Genomic DNA, 18998 nt, shown 5'->3' on the forward strand with positions numbered 1-18998 from the left:
TCGAACTTCTGGTCAGAGTCCCTTTAAGAATCGAAGGGCAGGGCACCTGTGAAACACCGTTAGGATACATCAGTATATTGGCACCTTACAAAATTGTGTGACGACAAACAACGATCAACGCCTGCAGCGCAATAAATACTCACAATCTCCGTTGCCTCCCATAGTTTTCTATGGGCGCACACAGCGCTTTAGGGCCTCCCAACATGGCGGCCCGAATGCGTGCCTCTCCCCCACGAGCCCCTCTCCCATGCGCGATCCAGCCTTTATACATAGAGATCAGTGGTTGTTACCCTCACAGGCGATGGCGATGGCATTTCCGAGAGTAGGCGTATGTAATGTGGTTTGTGATGCCAGTGCATAATACAAGGAATCTGCGTAAGTTGGCATGATACGGCTTCTTTTTATTTGCAGACTACAGTACGTCCCCGGAAGTGTCACCTCCGCAGGGTATGAACTTTATTTGTAATCATATATACGAACGGAGCTGCAAATTTTGTGTCTCGTGAAATGAAGCACATATTGGTAGGACTGTGATATTTTGCACTCTCACAGGCATCGGGAATCTCCTCGGAAAGTGTGTGCGGAGGTTGACTGTTGAATAGTGTCATCACATGCACCTCTGCTGCTGGCCATGCGAGGGCATTGGAGACTTTCATTTTCAGTTTTAGTATGCCATATGCTTCCAGCACAGGGCACGAACTGGAAATGTAATCGTGCACGTACGCGAAGCAACAATAATTCCGGCGCTTTTATCGAGCCATGCACATTTTTAGTCGGACGATTGTACTGTATATGCAGTAGCTCGTTCATAAGCATCACTAGGAAAGTTTTGAGACTCAAGAACAAGAAACCTCAGAAAATTGTATCATTAGCGAAATCTTCTTTAAGTACTCTCCCTCGCGCTCAATACAGATGGACATCATCCGAAACCAGACTCGAAAGCACCCACGCTACTCGTTTCGGGACAGTTCGGAAACTCACAAGCAGCCACAGCTGCTTCTGCAGTCAGAAAAGGAACGCCCTGTAGAGGAGGTGGTGTTCCCCTACATGAGTCCTGACCGGCGATGATGGAATGCCCCAGCGGGCAGATGGACGTGGCCTCCCACTAGGACGGTGCCGGTAACACTGGCTGCCAGGCGCAGTAGCGCCGCGGCAGCAGAGGCGCGTCATCGTCGTCTTCCACGGGCCGCAACGTCACTCCTCCCCTCAGACGCGGAGCGGTGCATGGGGTTGAGGTCCGCGTCCATACCATGAAGAGGAGAATGAGGACGACTCGTGGATGGTGGTGACTGGACACACGGCTTGTGCTTGTGGCTGTTTATGCAGCAGCAGCGGGATGGCGGGAATAAGAGCGCTGCGGTCCGGGCGGGTTCCAGAGATGAGATGTGAATGCCGATTGGTTGAGTGGTTGGGTGCTTGAGTGGTTGCTGATTGTGGTGAGTGTCTGCTGAATGCGTTGAGCCCTTGTTGAGTGCGTTGATTGTTGCTGAGTGAGTGAATTGCTGAGTATACTGATTGTTTCTGGGTGAGTGCGTTGCTGAGTGGGCGACAGTGCCGCGACCGGTACGGCAGCGTGAATGCCAGTTGCCGCCAGAGAAGTGCCGGGGAGGACCATCATGAAGCAGGTGGAGGCCGGAAAGTCAGCTTACTGTGGTCTCCCTGCGGGTCCCCGGTGGAACAGTGGTCCCGGTGCGCCTTGCCTGCTAGAGGGTGGTTCGCTGCTGGTTTGCCGAAAAATTTTGGATGTTGAGTGGCCGAATTACGCCGAATATGGTGTTACTTGTTCGGGTCACCAAATGCAGAGGACGATGGTAGCCCCTCTAGTAGAGCCCTCTACAAGAGCCCCGACCGGCGATGATGGTATGGCACGGAGAGGCGATGACGGTGCCCTATCTCCATGGCCGTGCCGGTGGAACTGGCTGCCAGGCGCGGTAGCGCTCGGCAGCAGAGGCGCGTCATCGTCGTCTTCCACGGGCCGCCACAGCCCTTTAGCTTTTCGTGAATTTTTCTGAGAAAATGAAAAAGTCAAAAGAGGCCAAATCAGGGTTGTAGACTGGATGGCCCAGGAGAGGGACGCATATATTGTGACCGTCAAGTTCGCAGTGTGAGAGGATGCATTGTCAGGGTGAAGCACGAACCCAATCAGTCCCGTTCATGGTCTTTGTTCTTGCAGAGCTGAGAACATTTGAGGCAGAAAACTGTCGTGTACCAATTTCCAGCTGCTGTTCTTCGTTTCAAAAGGAGGACTGTTGTGAAGGGGCTCTTTTTTTTTCACTTCCTGCATCACCACCAGCAATGGGGTAGAGTATCTCCGCAGGCGATGAAATTCCTCATTTATTATCTCAAAATAAAGTTGTTATTATTGTTGTCACGAGTGGGACAGTCGCCAAATGTCCGCTGCACGTGAAAAACATCGCATCCATTCTCTTCTACACACGCCGCTGCTGCTTCACCTTCACGTGCTGCTGTTCTTCCCGGAAGGCCCACACCTTGGATTGCCCTTTTTCTTTTTTTTTCTGGATCGAACTGGTAGATCCACGATTCGTCACGATTCGTCGTGACAATAGGGAGTCTTAGCGAGTCGTTTTCGAATGAACGAAACGACCGATTCGAGTGTCGCGCATGCCCATTACAAATCAGTGAACGAGTCGTGGGGAGCGCGGTTTCGTATACGAACGACCCACTCTGCTGAGTCGTTTCGTTTTATTCGGCGATCACAACCGATTGACATCGCGAAGCAAGACGGCGGCTATTGTATAGAGTATAGCGGAGCTGCAGTGAGTTTGCGAGATGTTTACTGGTGCCGACGATGTACGAGTGCATATACTCTGCGGCAAGTTGGAGGACGTAAGGACGTATTCATTAGAGCGTTTCACACGCTTCGGCGACCAGTTGTGGCGCCCGAACATGTAGTCCGTGTGAGAAAGTTTGTCTGTATATGCAAGGCGCATTAAAGCTATGCAAAATGCTCGTTTTCGCGTCGTTACCTGTTTGGTCTCACTATCGAGAGAGGCTCGCACACGGATGATTAACCCTCTTCAATGCAAAACAGATCATCGTGATTCGTCAACGTGAGATCGGGTCTCCCGACTGTGCTCTGCTTCACAGCGCGTGGACAGCGCGGTGACCAACTAGATCGGCTGAACTGCGCCTTCCGCAAAGAGAAAGTCGACTGAAAGTGCATTGCGATGTGTCATGTTTACTGCAAGAAATGGTGGGAATGATCCGTTGTTACTCAAATGTATCTGAAATACATTGGGAGATCAACGATTCTTCCGATTTTCTAAAAGTCACCGTAGCTCTATTCCCATTCGCTTTTCGAATCGGCAGAATCAGTCATTTGTTTCGAGCACAAACGATTCCCTAATAATCAAACCTCCCTAATATCAAAACAGCGGAGGGAGTTGCCCTTGTCGAATCTAGCGCTCATTTGATACCACCAATCAACCCGCGGCAGTTTTCTTCAGGTCAAGTTATGGGGCACCCAGCGTGCTGCAATCTTCCTCGCTCTTCGGTGATCATGAAGAATTGAAAAAAATGTCAGCTCGGCGAACTGACCCAAAGGTGTGACTCCAACTCCCTGAATGTTGACCGGGGTGCTTCTTTCGTCATGACCTTCGTATGGTGAATGATTTCCTTTGTCACAGCCCTAGAACTCCGTTCTTCATTTTTCAGCAATGCTCTACGTCTTTTAGGTTCACCAAACCAATGAAGAACTGTTGCCCGGAAAGGTGCATCGTCTCCAAAAGCGTTTTGGAGTGTGACTAGGCATTGATGCTCAGTCGGACCACACTTATAATCATAGAAAATCATTGCGCGAAAGTGCTCACCTGTGAGGTCCATGACTGCCGAAGAAAACGATGTGATCAAAGAATGCAGCAAGAATATGCTGGGACCCAGCTTCTTTACTTCAATATGACAATGATACAAGAGAACCTTTGACAAGATATACAGCAACTGGAGGCTCAGCGATATACTGCCTGGGCATATCTTAAATTTTCCTACTGACCCAACGTATCACTTCAATTCTGAACAGTATTGTGATATTTCCCTAATTTGTTTAAAATCGGAATGCACTTATAATTAAAATTATCGAGCTAATGATACAAGAAGCCTGATGTGATGAATTAACGCAGCATCCTGGCATTGCATGGAATTCATAATGAAAGCTTTGCTCCAACTCGTGCGGGCGTATGTATTTGAAGGAATCTGTCCGCTGACGCGCGCCCTACGTCGAAGCACAGAACGACGGTCATCCTTCTTCCTTTCTTGTCATGCTTTGGGTTGGCGGTAATGATCAGATAAAAGCTCTGGTTTCTCGTTAAATCAAGATTGCTTATGAAATCGCTCTGTCTCGCCGACGTCCTTGATACCGTTATATGTTGGAGTTGTGTTTTGAAGTTTGTAACCTTCTCTTAATGTAACAAGAGACGGAATTCGCTTTAGAGCGAACATAGGATAAAAATTGTGTGCCCGGGCATTACATATTTCATCGCATTTTGCAGGCAACGAAGTATCCCCCGACATGTTAACACCTGAAGGTACGTATTTCAATTAAAATCATTCACACGAACGAGACTACAGATTTTGCTACTAGTTAAAAGAAGTGCATACTTATTGGAGGGATGTGTAACTTTTCGTTAGTCCTCCATCCCAATGGCTTTCCAGAGATGGGAAGTGTCGTAGAGATGTTGTAGGGTGTCGCATCGTGTGAATGAACCTCCTATGCATGTCGTGCTGCATATTACAGGTGTAGAGGAGACGGACACATTGGTTATTGACACATCATTTTTTATGCAGTGGTAATATTCAATTACAAGATCATGACCTCTTGCTATTGCAGATACTACTACGTCTCCACGCACCCAATCACCGGAAGCGTTAAGTACGTATGTAAAAATGAAAATTACCCGAAAAGGAAAGTTACCCCACGTTGAGAAGACAATTGACAGACCGACAGCGAATGCGTAGGTGTCGAACGGCGTGTCGACGAAGGGTGTCGAACAGAAACGTTTTTCGTTCCGGTTTCTGTTCCGGTTCAAAGGAAACGGTTCAGTTCAGGTTCTGCTCCGGAGTAGAAAACATAGCGGCTCGAAACCGGTCCAAACCGCTTCAGCTCACATGGTGTAATGAGAACTTACTGCAACGAAAATAACCTATTTTATTATATCCGACTTGTGAAACAGAGGGGGAAAAAGAAGGGGGTTACAATGTTACATCACGTGGCTTAGAAAAAAGCAACGAGCCCCTCTTGTGCTCTGGCGCTTGTTGTCACGTGAGGTTCGTGCGCAGAATGTAGCTGACCTAAGTAAGAGCAAGCCGTCGAGTGTTTGCGGGGCAAGGCGAGACCTTGGATCCTATTCACCTCGAGATCGAGCAGCGTCGCCACCATGCGGCTGCTCCGTGAACTGCCTTTAGTGGGGACGCGCCGCTTGAGCCGGTGCTTTCGCTGTGGTCATCGTGCTCGAAAACGTGCTCGGAAGGGTCAATTTCTGGACATTTGACCGCTTCAAAATGAGTGAAAATGACTTGGAGGAAAACTTTTTCAACTTCTCTAGTTCTCTGCACCAGCGTGCTTAGCAGAGAAGAAAACAGCAGAGAGTGCATACGTTCCAGTATACGGATTCCACTCGGCCTTTGTTATATTATATTTGTCACTGCTGTTCTGTGTGTCAAACAAAAATGTACCAAGAGCTAAGGTCAATATTGTAACAGTTTTTTTTCAAATCATGAGCATACAACTACATCACAGTTATTTATAGAATGGCTTCTGTACTAGCGGTTCGAAATTACTTCATAATGCTGAGTTAGGATGTTCTGCACGCTCTAAACACGAGTTGCATCGAATATATGAATATATGGAATATATGAACGTATATATATATATATATATATATAGTTGAAATAAATGGGAGACAGAAGACGAAAGTAGGGGAAGTAACAAAAAAGGGGTTTATTAAAACTTAAAAATCATAAAAGTTAGGGAGGATATCTACGTTACGGCGGAAGCTCCGCCTTCTTCGGGACAAAAGAGCTAAATGTGGCCACGAGGCTGATAAGGGGCTTGAGAATGACGTGGTCGGTTGGGGGAAATTCCCGCCACCTGGCGGTTGTCAATTGGGGAAATTCCAGAGCGTTTCTGTGTCAGGTCCAGGAGTGGGGTCATCGTCCTTGTGGGTCAGTGGGGACCTTGATCTGGCTGAAACGAGAAAAGGCAACAGGGTCTTATCTAGGTTGTTAGACTTCTTATTGTTGACAGCATGCCAGGGTCCTCGTTAATGGCCGATCGGAATTTGTAAATTAGGTAAGATTCCCGTTGTTCCCGGGAGCGGTCGGAGGTAAAGTTCGACTGGAGAATAAAAACTGAGGCTTCGTTGATTGAATGTTCTGGTTGTTTGAAATGGCGTGAGACTGGGAGATTAGGTTTCTTGGTAACATCCGATCGGTGATTGTTGAATCTAATTCGGAAAGAAGTTTTTGTCTGACCCACGTATTGGGCCCGGCATGTGTTGCATTGGATTAGATAGATAACGTTGCATGAGTTACAGTCTACGTCTGCGTTGATCTTGACGGTAAAGTTGGAATTCGTACTTCTGACCGTTTGTGCGGTCTGCATTAACTTGCAAATCTGGCATCTCCTGCCATTACATGGATGACAGCCCGCCGGAGGGCTAGTGGGTTCGCCTACTTTAGAGCGGACCAAGCTATCTTGTAAGTTACGTGTACGTCTGTAAGCGACACGTGGTGGATTAGGAAATATGTTTTTCGTGCGTTCTAACTGGAGAAAGATACTGTGGTGGCGGCTTATGTATGTTGTTACAGTTAAGTTCACGGCATTACTTTCTGATTTGTTTTGTCTTGCCTCCAGTAAGCTTAGACGGTTTGCCTTGCGAGCTCTGTTGAGAGCATCTTGAACTAGATCGGGTGGATACTGACGACCGACAAAGGTTTGTTGCAGCTGTTCTAAATTTTTGTCCAGATCGTCGTCATTCGAGCAGATTCTCCTATACCGAAGGGCTTGACTATAGGGAATGGCCAGTTTCGTGTGGCGAGGATGACAACTATGGAATGACAAGTACTGCTGAGAGTCTGTGGGTTTACGGAACAGATCAGACGTTAAAACTCCATTGGTTAGCTTAATTTGAACATCAAGAAAGCTAACAGTGACGGCAGAATAGGTGTGAGTGAAGTTAATAGAAGTATGGAACTCATTGAAATCGCGTATAAATTCCAATAGGCTGTCTTCCGAATGTGGCCAGATCATAAATATGTCATCAAGGTAGCGCTTGTATAAAGTGGGTTTGTCCTCACGCGTGCTCAAGAATGCTTGTTCTAGTGAACCCATGAATAGATTTGCATAGTTTGGTGCCATTTTAGTGCCCATAGCGGTGCCGTTGACTTGTAAATAGTGGCCATCGTTAAATTCAAAGTTGTTGTTCTTTAGGATCAGTTCTAGTAGAGTAGATACGACAGATGGATCGCAAGAAGAATCAGAGTACTTTGAAAAAGCCGCCTCGGCTGCAGCTATGCCATCATCGTGGGGAATATTGGTATACAGGGAAGAAACATCTAACGTAACTAGGAGACTAGATGGGGGTGGCTGACATTGATTTAGTATTTGCAGGAAGTGATTGGTATCCTTGATGTACGATGGTAGTCGCTGCGGTATGTCCTTAAGAAGATGATCTACGAAACTAGAGAGTTTTTCAGTGGCTGTCCCATTGCAGGAGACGATTGGACGTCCGGGGTTCCCCGGTAACATTCGCCGGAAATATCCCAAACATTAACAACATACTTAGCCGCCACCACAGTCTCCTTCTCCAGTCAGAACGCACGAAAAACATATTTCCTAATCCACCACGTGTCGCTTACAGACGTACACGTAACTTACAAGATAGCTTGGTCCGCTCTAAAGTAGGCGAACCCACTAGCCCTCCGGCGGGCTGTCATCCATGTAATGGCAGGAGATGCCAGATTTGCAAGTTAATGCAGACCGCACAAACGGTCAGAAGTACGAATTCCAACTTTACCGTCAAGATCAACGCAGACGTAGACTGTAACTCATGCAACGTTATCTATCTAATCCAATGCAACACATGCCGGGCCCAATATGTGGGTCAGACAAAAACTTCTTTCCGAATTAGATTCAACAATCACCGATCGGATGTTACCAAGAAACCTAATCTCCCAGTCTCACGCCATTTCAAACAACCAGAACATTCAATCAACGAAGCCTCAGTTTTTATTCTCCAGTCGAACTTTACCTCCGACCGCTCCCGGGAACAACGGGAATCTTACCTAATTTACAAATTCCGATCGGCCATTAACGAGGACCCTGGCATGCTGTCAACAATAAGAAGTCTAACAACCTAGATAAGACCCTGTTGCCTTTTCTCGTTTCAGCCAGATCAAGGTCCCCACTGACCCACAAGGACGATGACCCCACTCCTGGACCTGACACAGAAACGCTCTGGAATTTCCCCAATTGACAACCGCCAGGTGGCGGGAATTTCCCCCAACCGACCACGTCATTCTCAAGCCCCTTATCAGCCTCGTGGCCACATTTAGCTCTTTTGTCCCGAAGAAGGCGGAGCTTCCGCCGTAACGTAGACATCCTCCCTAACTTTTATGATTTTTAAGTTTTAATAAACCCCTTTTTTGTTACTTCCCCTACTTTCGTCTTCTGTCTCCCATTTATTTCAACTATAATTACGTAGCCGTCCGATCCAACTCCAACTTTTCGATATATATATATATATATATAAGCAGGGAAAATCAGAAGACGACAAAGAGCTTACAGGAAAACACAAAGGGGAGTTTATTAAGACATATAGGGATAGGGGTCGACGTTTCGGCAGTCAGCGCTGCCTTCGACGGGACGTCCGTCCCGTCGAAGGCAGCGCTGACTGCCGAAACGTCGACCCCTATCCCTATATGTCTTAATAAACTCCCCTTTGTGTTTTCCTGTAAGCTCTTTGTCGTCTTCTGATTTTCCCTGCTTATTTCATTCTCGTGGTCAACCGCCCTCCTAAGCTTCTAATCTATATATATATATATATGACACGGGTGTTTTTAAATGTGTGAATTTCATGCTTTAGTCTCATTTCATCTGACCGTATGACAGGCTAGACTTTTATCTTTCACATACGTAATCATCGGAACTCACGCATTCAAGGTAAAATGCACCATCCCTGAACGTTCTATGTAAAACACGCGTGTTTTGGGAGGTATGAAGCACATCTGTAACAGCATGTTTCAGAATATACTTACCACTCGAACCAAAAACTCAGACATGTATTTAGTTCCTGACCGGTAGCACCTCACACAAAGTCAAGTCCACCACACAGGTGTGGTCATCTGCTAACGTATTTTAGCACCATTTAATGAATGCCGGCATGCAAACGAATCAAACGTGGAACCTCTCTCGGACTCGCACGACCTGAATAACCACTGCTGTTATTCGACGAAAAAAATTGAGCGAAGGGCCCTTATGTTGGATTGGTGCACATTCGTACGTTTAGATTCATTGTTATTGTTGATTAGTGCATCGTACTTTGAGATCAGTAGAGACAGGAATTTTGAGTTATTTTATTTTTTAAATTCTTGTTGTCGCGACGTAAGATAAAAAGGTACAGTGTAAGACAGCTATACACAAGCTAAGGTTTTTTTGGCGCATTAGCGACGAAGGCCATAGTGCCTATACACAAGCGACGGATAAACATTCGAGCGAGAGCAGCAAAAGACTAAGACAAAATCTCGCTTGGAACAAAGGAGGCAGTGTTTCCCTTCAAAAGCACACAGGAGATTTTCTTTTCACAACTTTGCGACTTGAGCGTTTCACAGTGCAGCACTTTTGTCGACTTCCATACCATATCAGCTTTCTAAATATCGCATTTCAACACATCCACAATATGTAAGGCACTGACAGCAGCATTTCATCCAGAAACACTGCGATATCTGCGTAGAAAAGCCACAGCCTGCCGCGTCCGATCATGCCGTATCCCCACTGTGGCATCCGTCGCAGCGCCACGTACAGTTCGATCTCGAGGCGAATAGGACAGATTTCAGGTTCGGGTACAGAAACACCGACGGATGATGCCATCTATTGTGCACTTGAACTCTTGCGGTATGTTGTCTTCAGGTCCAAGCAGCTGAATCCACTTTCCACTCTAACCAAAAAATGATTTCTGTTGCGGCGTCGGACGGTGACGTGGAACGTGATGTCCACCCGTCAGGGTGAGAGAGTTACCTCTGAAAGTCGTGTGCAAAGCAAGTGAAGGATTAACGGAAGAAAAACTTTAAGCTGACAATCTTAAAGGAAGAACAGCTTCGGATAATTTTTACTTGCCCCCTGCTAGGAACAGGTTGTCGTAGCGACTTATTGCCGCTACTCGCCGCTTGTTCGGTAGTGCTGGTTCCAGAAACGGTGCTATTACCATGTAATATAGTGAATAAGGTACATAATTATTTGTTTTACCCAGTAGCGATACTGGCTTTTTTTACGTGTTACATTGTAGTTTGGGTTAAAACTATTAGGTTCATGTGGTCTCTGACCTCTCTTCGAGGGAACAGCAGTTTGAGCAGCATGCTTTGTGATTGTCTTTAATCGCATGCCCAACAATTCGGGTCACAACGTGAAGCAGGCTTCCCCTGATACTGCTCCCCTAGAAGAGATGTACTCGGAAGAGAAAGGTACGTGCAGTACGTTCCGTTGATGCCGTTTTGCATTCGTTCGCTATAGGAATATTGCCTGTGTCATGGGGAAACATTTGGTGCAAGTTTCGTTGGCGAATGTTTGGGTCTTCGAGGTTCCATTTTGGTTTAAATTTTTCTATTTCTAAAGAAGGCTTCTCGCGATGCACTGAGCCCTCGACCAGGTGAGTTAACGCGAATGCAACATGCATTTTGCAAGAAACGTGTGAGTTGAATGCTCTGTACGGCTTCTCATACACCCAACAAGACAGGTAGGTCCTCATCATTTATTGTGGATAAAGACAAAAACAAGTATCATCTTTCTGTCGTGAGACTTTTCCTCCAATACAGGTAGCATGTGGGAAAATTTGACAGTGGCGCGAAGGCAAGGAATGCGGTGATATGAGCGGCTCTAACGAAGCTCTGAGGCCGACTCAGTTGATTTTATTTTCACCTCCCGAGAATTTGGGAGTATATATATAGCAGCCATCACCAACCTCCTGCGATGCCCGCACTGAAAATCGAAGAGCGCGTTTCCCACATTTTGCTCGTACGATTCTAATGTGTTTATTGCGTCTGAACTCAGAATCCAAAAAATGCAAGACCACGAGGCCATTGGAGGGTAGTGTGTTCTTATGGTAATACTTTCAAACGCAGATATGTGGATGAATGCATTTGGGTCCCTTCGAGGCTCCTGACTTTTCTGCTCGACTTGTCGCTGGAGGTTCGCTCGGAAGCACCGATGTGGGGTTCCTCTGCACACTTCACCATGAACTTAATGCGCTCCAAATTCCGCTTGCCTGACGGAACAGACCGAGCCACTCCTATAGCACATATTCCTGAATAAGCTTTGAAAGGAACAACGAAAATCACCTGGAAAGATGATGATATTCAATGGGTAATGGTAACATTTTAGTCACTTACACCTGTCTCCAAAAGCCCGAAAACAGGGATCCGGCCTCGCCACCTTTAATAATCCTTATGATTTGTCCTTGAACCAGCTTATCTGCGCAGCTACGTGTATTTGTGTAAGGCAGATGACTTTCTGTTTGTGCCACCTGGTTACGCGCGTTTCGTAACGTTTTCCCTCTGTTAGGTTGGAAGCACCAATTACCCAATATTATTACTGTCTCCTTTGTCATCCATTGGCCGCCCTGCCCTCTCATTTTGTGCATTCTGGAGCTGCACGTAAAAGAAAAGGAAGAAGGAAAGCGTTTCTGCCCAAGTGTGTGCGCAATTGGCACATCAAGCCGCGGACTGGCTCTCCAGCATCGTACAGGAATCCGTAAAACTCATGCACAATTGCCTTTGTGGGGCATGATGGTCATCACAGTGCAGCAAACAGGCCCGGTAAATTTATTTGAAACATATCTCTTTACATAAAGTTGATGTCGAAACGCTTTTACAGCACCCTGCTATTGTGCTATCAAGGAGCTTCACGAACGTATACACATAACGTGTTGTGGTGGATCCGCGTCATCTTTAGCTCACAAGTAAAATGTAAATCAGGAACAACAACAACAGCTTTAATTCAGGATAATGGGTGGGGAGTTTCATCGCCAGGGCGATACTCTACCCCATTGCTGGAGGGGAAGCAGGGAATGAAGGAATAGGTCCCGTTACAATGAGGATCGAAGTCCTGCGGCGTCCAAAAAGCGAAGAGAGCCTTGAAGACAGAGCGTTGGTGAGCTGGATGCGGCCAAGAGCCAAGCAATTTCGTGAGGGAGAGGGGACGGGAGTCTAGCTCGTTGAGGGAGAGTATGGAACGGGAAGGGTGGTAGTGTGGGCAATGGAGAAGAATGTGCTTGAGATCTTCAACAGCACCGCAGTGAGTGCAGTGGGAGACGCCCTCGTACAGTTACCGCGAGTGAGTGGGGCGGTGGGGCTTTCTCGTATCAGGATTCCGCGAAGATTCATTGCTACGCTGGCTTTCTAGCGTTCAAAAGATTCATCGCGAGACGTGGCGTTCCGCTGAAGATCTATTCTGACAACTTCCTCACATTTTAACGTGCCCACCGAGACCTCACCCTGACACGGCTGTCCCAGGACCGGGCTCCTTACATCGAACCGAGTCACTTACGCTCGTACGCCCGCGTACAGTTATCGCTTGTCAGCGATACGTAAGAGGTAAGTAACGCTGTTTCAGACGCTATCAAATCCCACAATGTCTTCCTTTATATCTTCAGGGTGATGAAACCACAGTTCGAAGCACACGGGTCTCAAGCAATGTAAGCTATTTGACCACCTGCTGTATAACGCCTGGGGCCTGCGCTCCCGCATCGTGATAACGTTCAGTAAAGGTTTATTTGAAGCCTTGTACGAAGACTGGTTGGAGCTTTCGAGATTAGATTTACAATTATCGCGCACACGATATTGGCCACACATATGGAAATCAGGTACTCTTTACATTTAAGATGGAGGATGAACATTGATGGATGTACGAATAATCGCGAAATGTAAAGTCTTTTTTTTTATTCCGTGTTAGCGCAGCGAAGCAACTGTGGCTATGAGCGGCGTATAGACGTGGACACGGAGTGAGGACAGAAGGAAGACTGGGGGACAAGGGGTTGAAATGTAAAGTGGTGTCGGCTGATGTGATTACAAACAAGTCGAGACGTGTGTTTTTCGCATGGCAACCAACTACAATTACACCCACAGCAATTTACCTGCCGAAGCGGGAGGTAGAGCACAATTATGTTTTGCTATATTTCTCCTTTGATGTGTGAGCGATATAGATCAGTCAGCACCAGTGTTGAGGTGGGTGTATCCCGTTTGAAAGTCTTCAAATTAACGTTTCAAAAATAAACACGTAAGTAGCCACGGCTAATAATAAACCTCTCAGAATATATGCTTCAACGCAAAAAAAAGAAAATAATAATGGCTCAAATATCCCCGTGTAAATAAAAACTCTGAGGAATACCCGGTTAAGAATATGTCGTTAAAAATAAATCGTGTCAGAATCACCCCAAAATGAACCATACGGTTGCTAATGTCACGTAGTATGGCCGCGAGAGAAATAACAACTCGCTTCGACAAATGGTCTCACAGTCGGCGAATTTAATTGGACTGCTGCCATTAGTATACTTCGTACATCGAACTTCCATACTTCATACGCAAAGCAAGCGTACTTCATTTGAGCGTCAGTGCAGAGCGAACGCAGAGCACACGTACAAACGAACGAGCGCTCAGCACTGCCACAGTTCCCGTCGATGCTTTGTCAAGCGAAATAACGCGGGACATGTATATAATGCATAGGCTTTTCTACACTAGAAAGGAAAAACATCGACGGAAAAGCATAGCAGCAACATACACACAGAACAAATATGGCAGCCATGACAGACCACTAGGTTGATGGTGAGTGCTAACAAAGGCAAAAACCACCAATATAAGCTACGTCTTACTGCTATCCTCTGAGTAGAGATGCGCATCTGTCACTCCGCTGTCGTATCGGACTACAGGATATATTTTAGAACAGTTTATTTTTAACGATATATTCCTAACCGTGGATTCCTTAGCGCTTTTATTTAAACGGGCATATTTGAGTCATCATTTTTGTGCGCTGATTTTTAAACGGATATTCTGAGAGATTTATTCTCAACAGTGGCTACTTACTTTATTTTTATTTTCGAAATGTGATTTTTAAGGGTTTCAAACGGGATACACCCCTTTGCAGCAGGTGGCCCTGAACTTTGTTCCATTCGCTCACATATCTTCAGGGTATCCCACGCAGCGTCCCATTTATTTGTGTGGCTGTGGTGCAACTTTTTTAGGTTGCTGTTTTCTCTTTGTACGCCTTCGCTGGAAAACCATCCTAAGCAGCCTTGTTGCTTATGGATCATTGGAACGTGACGTTAAAAAGTGTGTATGCATGGAGTGACACGGTCCAGTCCGTATCCCTTGAGGTCGAGTCCCACATATACTGCAGTGAAGTGCACAAATGCCCTTACGAACTTCAGCCTCTGCTCACTCAAGTCGTTCCCTGTTGAATCCGTTTCAAATTCGTTGATTACACTTCGGAAGGTGTCCCACAACTCGATGACTTCATATTTAGTGTCTTCGTAGAGGAGAGGAGCTACGAGGTGTGGGAGGTTTTCCAGCAAGCAGTTTGCATCACTTCCACTTGAAGTAAATTTAAGGAGCTCTGTATTGTCTTCGCGGAAGAGCTTAACGTTTGCACTACAGTCGTTTACAATGTCAAGCAGCTTTGCCACGGCTTCGCCTTTGCTTTGAGGTCACGCGCGTTGTTTGTGGCGTCTACATCTTGCATTTCCAAAAGCACGTTTTCAAGAAGTCGCTCTTATATACTTATTTTCATATGTAGAACGACAGGAATGGTGTGACGAGGTTCTATGGACAAAAGTGCTGGATGGCGGACTGAGTTTCACGTCTGATCGCAGTCTTCCTTCCTGCCTGCCAGTGATCTTAACGGCGGAGGATTATTGAACACGTTAGATGTGAGAGTGGTGTGACACCGTTGACTGGAATCCGCATTGCCCATTGGGCATGGATGACTTGAAGAGGCTGCCTGCATTCCTTGAACAAGTAAAATAAATTTCATGTTCGCCGTTAAGTGCAATTGCACTCTCACAAAGGTGTCGTCTATACGTCGATACCGCTCTTTTCCACGACATCGTTTATTTTTGTCATGAGATGGATAATCCTGTTTCGAATTCCAAAGTAGTTTTCTGGTATTTTGACGATTGCGTGAAGACGATGTAGTTTAGGGCTTTGCATGAGCAGAGACGGATCAGCTATGAGGAAGCTAAGCATCGTGCATGTTGTGGCCTTACTCATGTTACACCCATCACCCTCGACTTTGATTGTCAACTGTGTTGCAGATGCGTCCTGTTGTAGTCCACAGTCTTCCGACATGTTCAAAACATGTCGTCGTATTTCTGCCTTAAATACACCTGTGTCCCTGGGCCAGTGCCGGGAGTTCAGATAATACGCCAAAGCAAAAAAATCGCGACACTCGTTAATGCAGGTGTGTGAAGGCAGTTGATGGAATACCCGCCTCATATGCGACCATGAGGTGTTGCTCACAATGTACACATTGAAAACTGAAACTACACTTTCGATTTTTTGCTGCTCCGTTCTTGCCATACTAAGGTACGAAGAACACGGAAGAGCCCTTATGGAAATGATTTTCTAGTTTCTATACAGGACCTATAGACAATCTATCTATCGTGTCTAGTGTCAATCTTGTGCATAGGAAATAGATAGAAGCTGTATAGGGTTTTAACTGGTAAACTCTATACAGTTTCTATACAGGATTCAGACTCTAGAATGTATACATTTTCTATACAGTCTCTATATAGCTAATACTAGCTGCCCCGAAATATCTTATTTACGGACATGTGTTACTTGTTTTTTGCTGTAGATTTGAAGAACAACTAATACATGTGATATGTGCATGTATGAACATGGATACAAATGCTAATAGCAATATTGTGACTTATCACTTCAGGCAACGTGAACATTTACCGTTTAGTACTTTTTAATGTTGCACATTAAGAACTGCTGCTTCTACATTGTCAGGGGAAAAGGTATAAAAAGCGTATGTGTAAATAAGGTAAACCAGGGCGGAAGTACCATTTTTGTACCTATTTCAACTGTCTATACCATCGTTTAAACCAAGTGTAACTCACTGATCGCAGTAGCTAATCGTATAGTACGGTGCTGGCTCCTTGCATGCGCAACGTGCAGCACCACATTAATTTGGTGTGGAGATTGTGCTGGTCTAGTTCGAGTAATTTGAATAAGAAACACAGTCATTAATGCAGTAATATATTAACCAGTTGGAGGAAATGTTTTAGTAACTGTTATTCTCTACCGAAATAACAATCTATGCGTGCTCTCCTCGGGCGGTGACCGAAATAAACCGTCCAAAATAAATCGTGCCGAAATAAACCGTGTTAATATAAATCCTAGTAATACTCCCACGGTTTTCAAAATCCCGCTACCGGCGAGAAAACCATCGCCAGCTATCCCGACACCGAGTGCCGGTCGCCCATAGCCACAGAAGCGTTGGTGGCCCGCACCCTGCGCCGACGGGAAACGCAGCCGACAAGCCGGCAATAAGAATGATTTTGTAGTTTCTATACAGGACCTATAGATAATCTATCTATCGCATCTAGTGTCAATTGTGTGCATAGGAAATAGATAAAAGCTGTATAGGGTTTTTAACTGGTAAGCTCTATACACATTCTATACAGGATTCAGACTCTAGAATGTATACATTTTCTATACAGTCTCTATAGAGCTAATACCAGCTGCCCCGAAAGATCTTATTTACGGACATGTGTTACTTGTTTTCTGCTGTACATTTGAAGAACAACTAATAGACGTGATTTGTGCATGTATGGACATAGATACAAATGCTCATAGCAATATTGTGACTTATCACTTCAGGCAACGTGAACATTTACCGTTTAGTACTTTTTAATGTTGCGCTTGACGAACTGCTGCTTCTACACTGTCAGAGGAAAAGGTATAAAAAGCGTATGTATGAAAAAGGTAAACCAGGGCGGAAGTACCATTTTTGTACCTATTTCAACTGTCTATACCATCGTTTAAACCAAGTGTAACTCACTGATAGAGTAGCTAATCGTATAGTACGGGGCTGGCTCCATGCATGCGCAACGTGCAGCACCACATTAATTTGGTGTGGAGATTGTGCTGGGTTAGTTCGAGTAATTTGAGTAATAAACACAGTCCTTAATGCAGTAATATATTAACCAATTGGAGGAAATATTTTTAATGACTGTTATTCGCTACCAAAATAACAATCTATGCGTGCTCTCCTCACCCGTGTGCTTGCATCTCGAGCTAGGACGGCTCCACATGTGGCCTAGCCATGTCGTTGCGTGTTCTACCAGTATCTGTTCCTCTGCAAACACGTCACAGGCTTGTGCGTGTGCAAGTGTTTCCCTTTTGTTTCTGTTTATTTTACGTATTTCTTCGCTTTCTTTTTTTCTCCTTTTCTTTTTTTTGCGTTTTGGAGTGCGATGGCATGCAGTGGGTGGGTGGGATGTGGCGGTAAAATAAATGGAAAGTTCCGGGTTTTTGAAATACAAAAGAAGATTATCGAGCTACTGCCATCGGCTAGGCGGTGCAAACAATGCGTAGTCAACCAGTTGTCGAAGCTGTATCGAAAATGAAACGAGATTCTATTCATATTGTATACGACTTGTAATATGCTCTCCAATTCCTACCTAATATTGTTTCTGGTTTCTATAAAATATCGTTTCCAGCTTCGATTCAAATTTGCTATCCAGTTTGTATCTGTTTCTATCACCAATTATTGAAAGGAACAGTGATGGGCAGTAGTTCAATTACATGTAGTTGAATTACTAGTTAAATTACTTTTCGAGTAGTTACTTGGTAATTATAACTACTCTGTCATATGTAGTTGCAGGTTGGTAGTTAAATTACACTTTTTGTAGTTAACTACTGTAGTTTAACTACGAAGCCGCGCCCGCGACCTCGTGGTGATCGCGCGAAGCCGTAGCAGACGCCTTAGCCCGAGGCACCCGCTTGGTCGCGGCCGGAGGCAATCCAATCCAAGTATTAGCGTTCTGGGTTGCAGCGAGCATGCGTTCGTTGTTGTTGCAGCATGTTTCACGTTCTTCTTCTTGTCGGCGTTATTGCCTGTGTCACTGTCGGGATGGACTCCTTCGTGATTGAGTACTGCTACAAGAATGTTAAGGTCAAGGAGGGAAGCGCAAACTTCACTGCAGAGTGCCGGTTTTGCCCCTGTCGTACGTTGTCCGGCAGCGTGAGAAGTTCCAGTAACTTCTTGAAACACGTGCGGGTTAGTAAATTCACTTGCGTTAATAAATGATCTGTGTATTCAAGTGCTTTGCTATAGACAATTTCCACCGATTAACGGCAACTCCTATTTTAATGGCAACGCGGCAGTGCACATTCGTTTAGGATTACCATTTTCTGTTCGCATTGCAAATACCCTCTTTCACTACATCGCGTGCACCTTTGCTGAGACATTTGGTTGTCGTGATCTACAAGGCGTCAACCATAAAAAATGTCCCGGCTCCTTTGTTTCTGAATGGCGTTGGACGATGCATACCCTGTGTTGATGTGGCAAATGGCGCGCACGCCTGTATGTGGTGAGATGTTGCTCGTACCTGCTCGCAGGACGTTTCGGAGCGCAGGTGAGCGCTTTGGGACTCAGGGGCACCAGGATGGTGTGAACGCATTACGAATGTACATCGAATTAAATTATTACTTCAACCGATATTGCTGTCTATTATTACTTATTAGTGACACCTTTATTGTTCTTACAGCCA

The 18998-nt window shown here is 45.6% G+C and overlaps 1 long non-coding RNA gene across 1 annotated transcript; it reads left to right on the plus strand.

Moving 5' to 3' along the window:
• Positions 1-410: 410 nt before the first annotated feature.
• Positions 411-10643, plus strand: LOC135368142 (uncharacterized). The gene is made up of 4 exons (XR_010414692.1): positions 411-447; positions 4506-4541; positions 4844-4885; positions 10537-10643. It is a non-coding gene; the product is annotated as an uncharacterized LOC135368142 (long non-coding RNA).
• Positions 10644-18998: the final 8355 nt, after the last annotated feature.

The sequence above is a fragment of the Ornithodoros turicata genome, chromosome 1 (genome assembly GCF_037126465.1).
Source record: "Ornithodoros turicata isolate Travis chromosome 1, ASM3712646v1, whole genome shotgun sequence".
Taxonomy (NCBI): Eukaryota; Metazoa; Arthropoda; class Arachnida; order Ixodida; family Argasidae; genus Ornithodoros; species Ornithodoros turicata.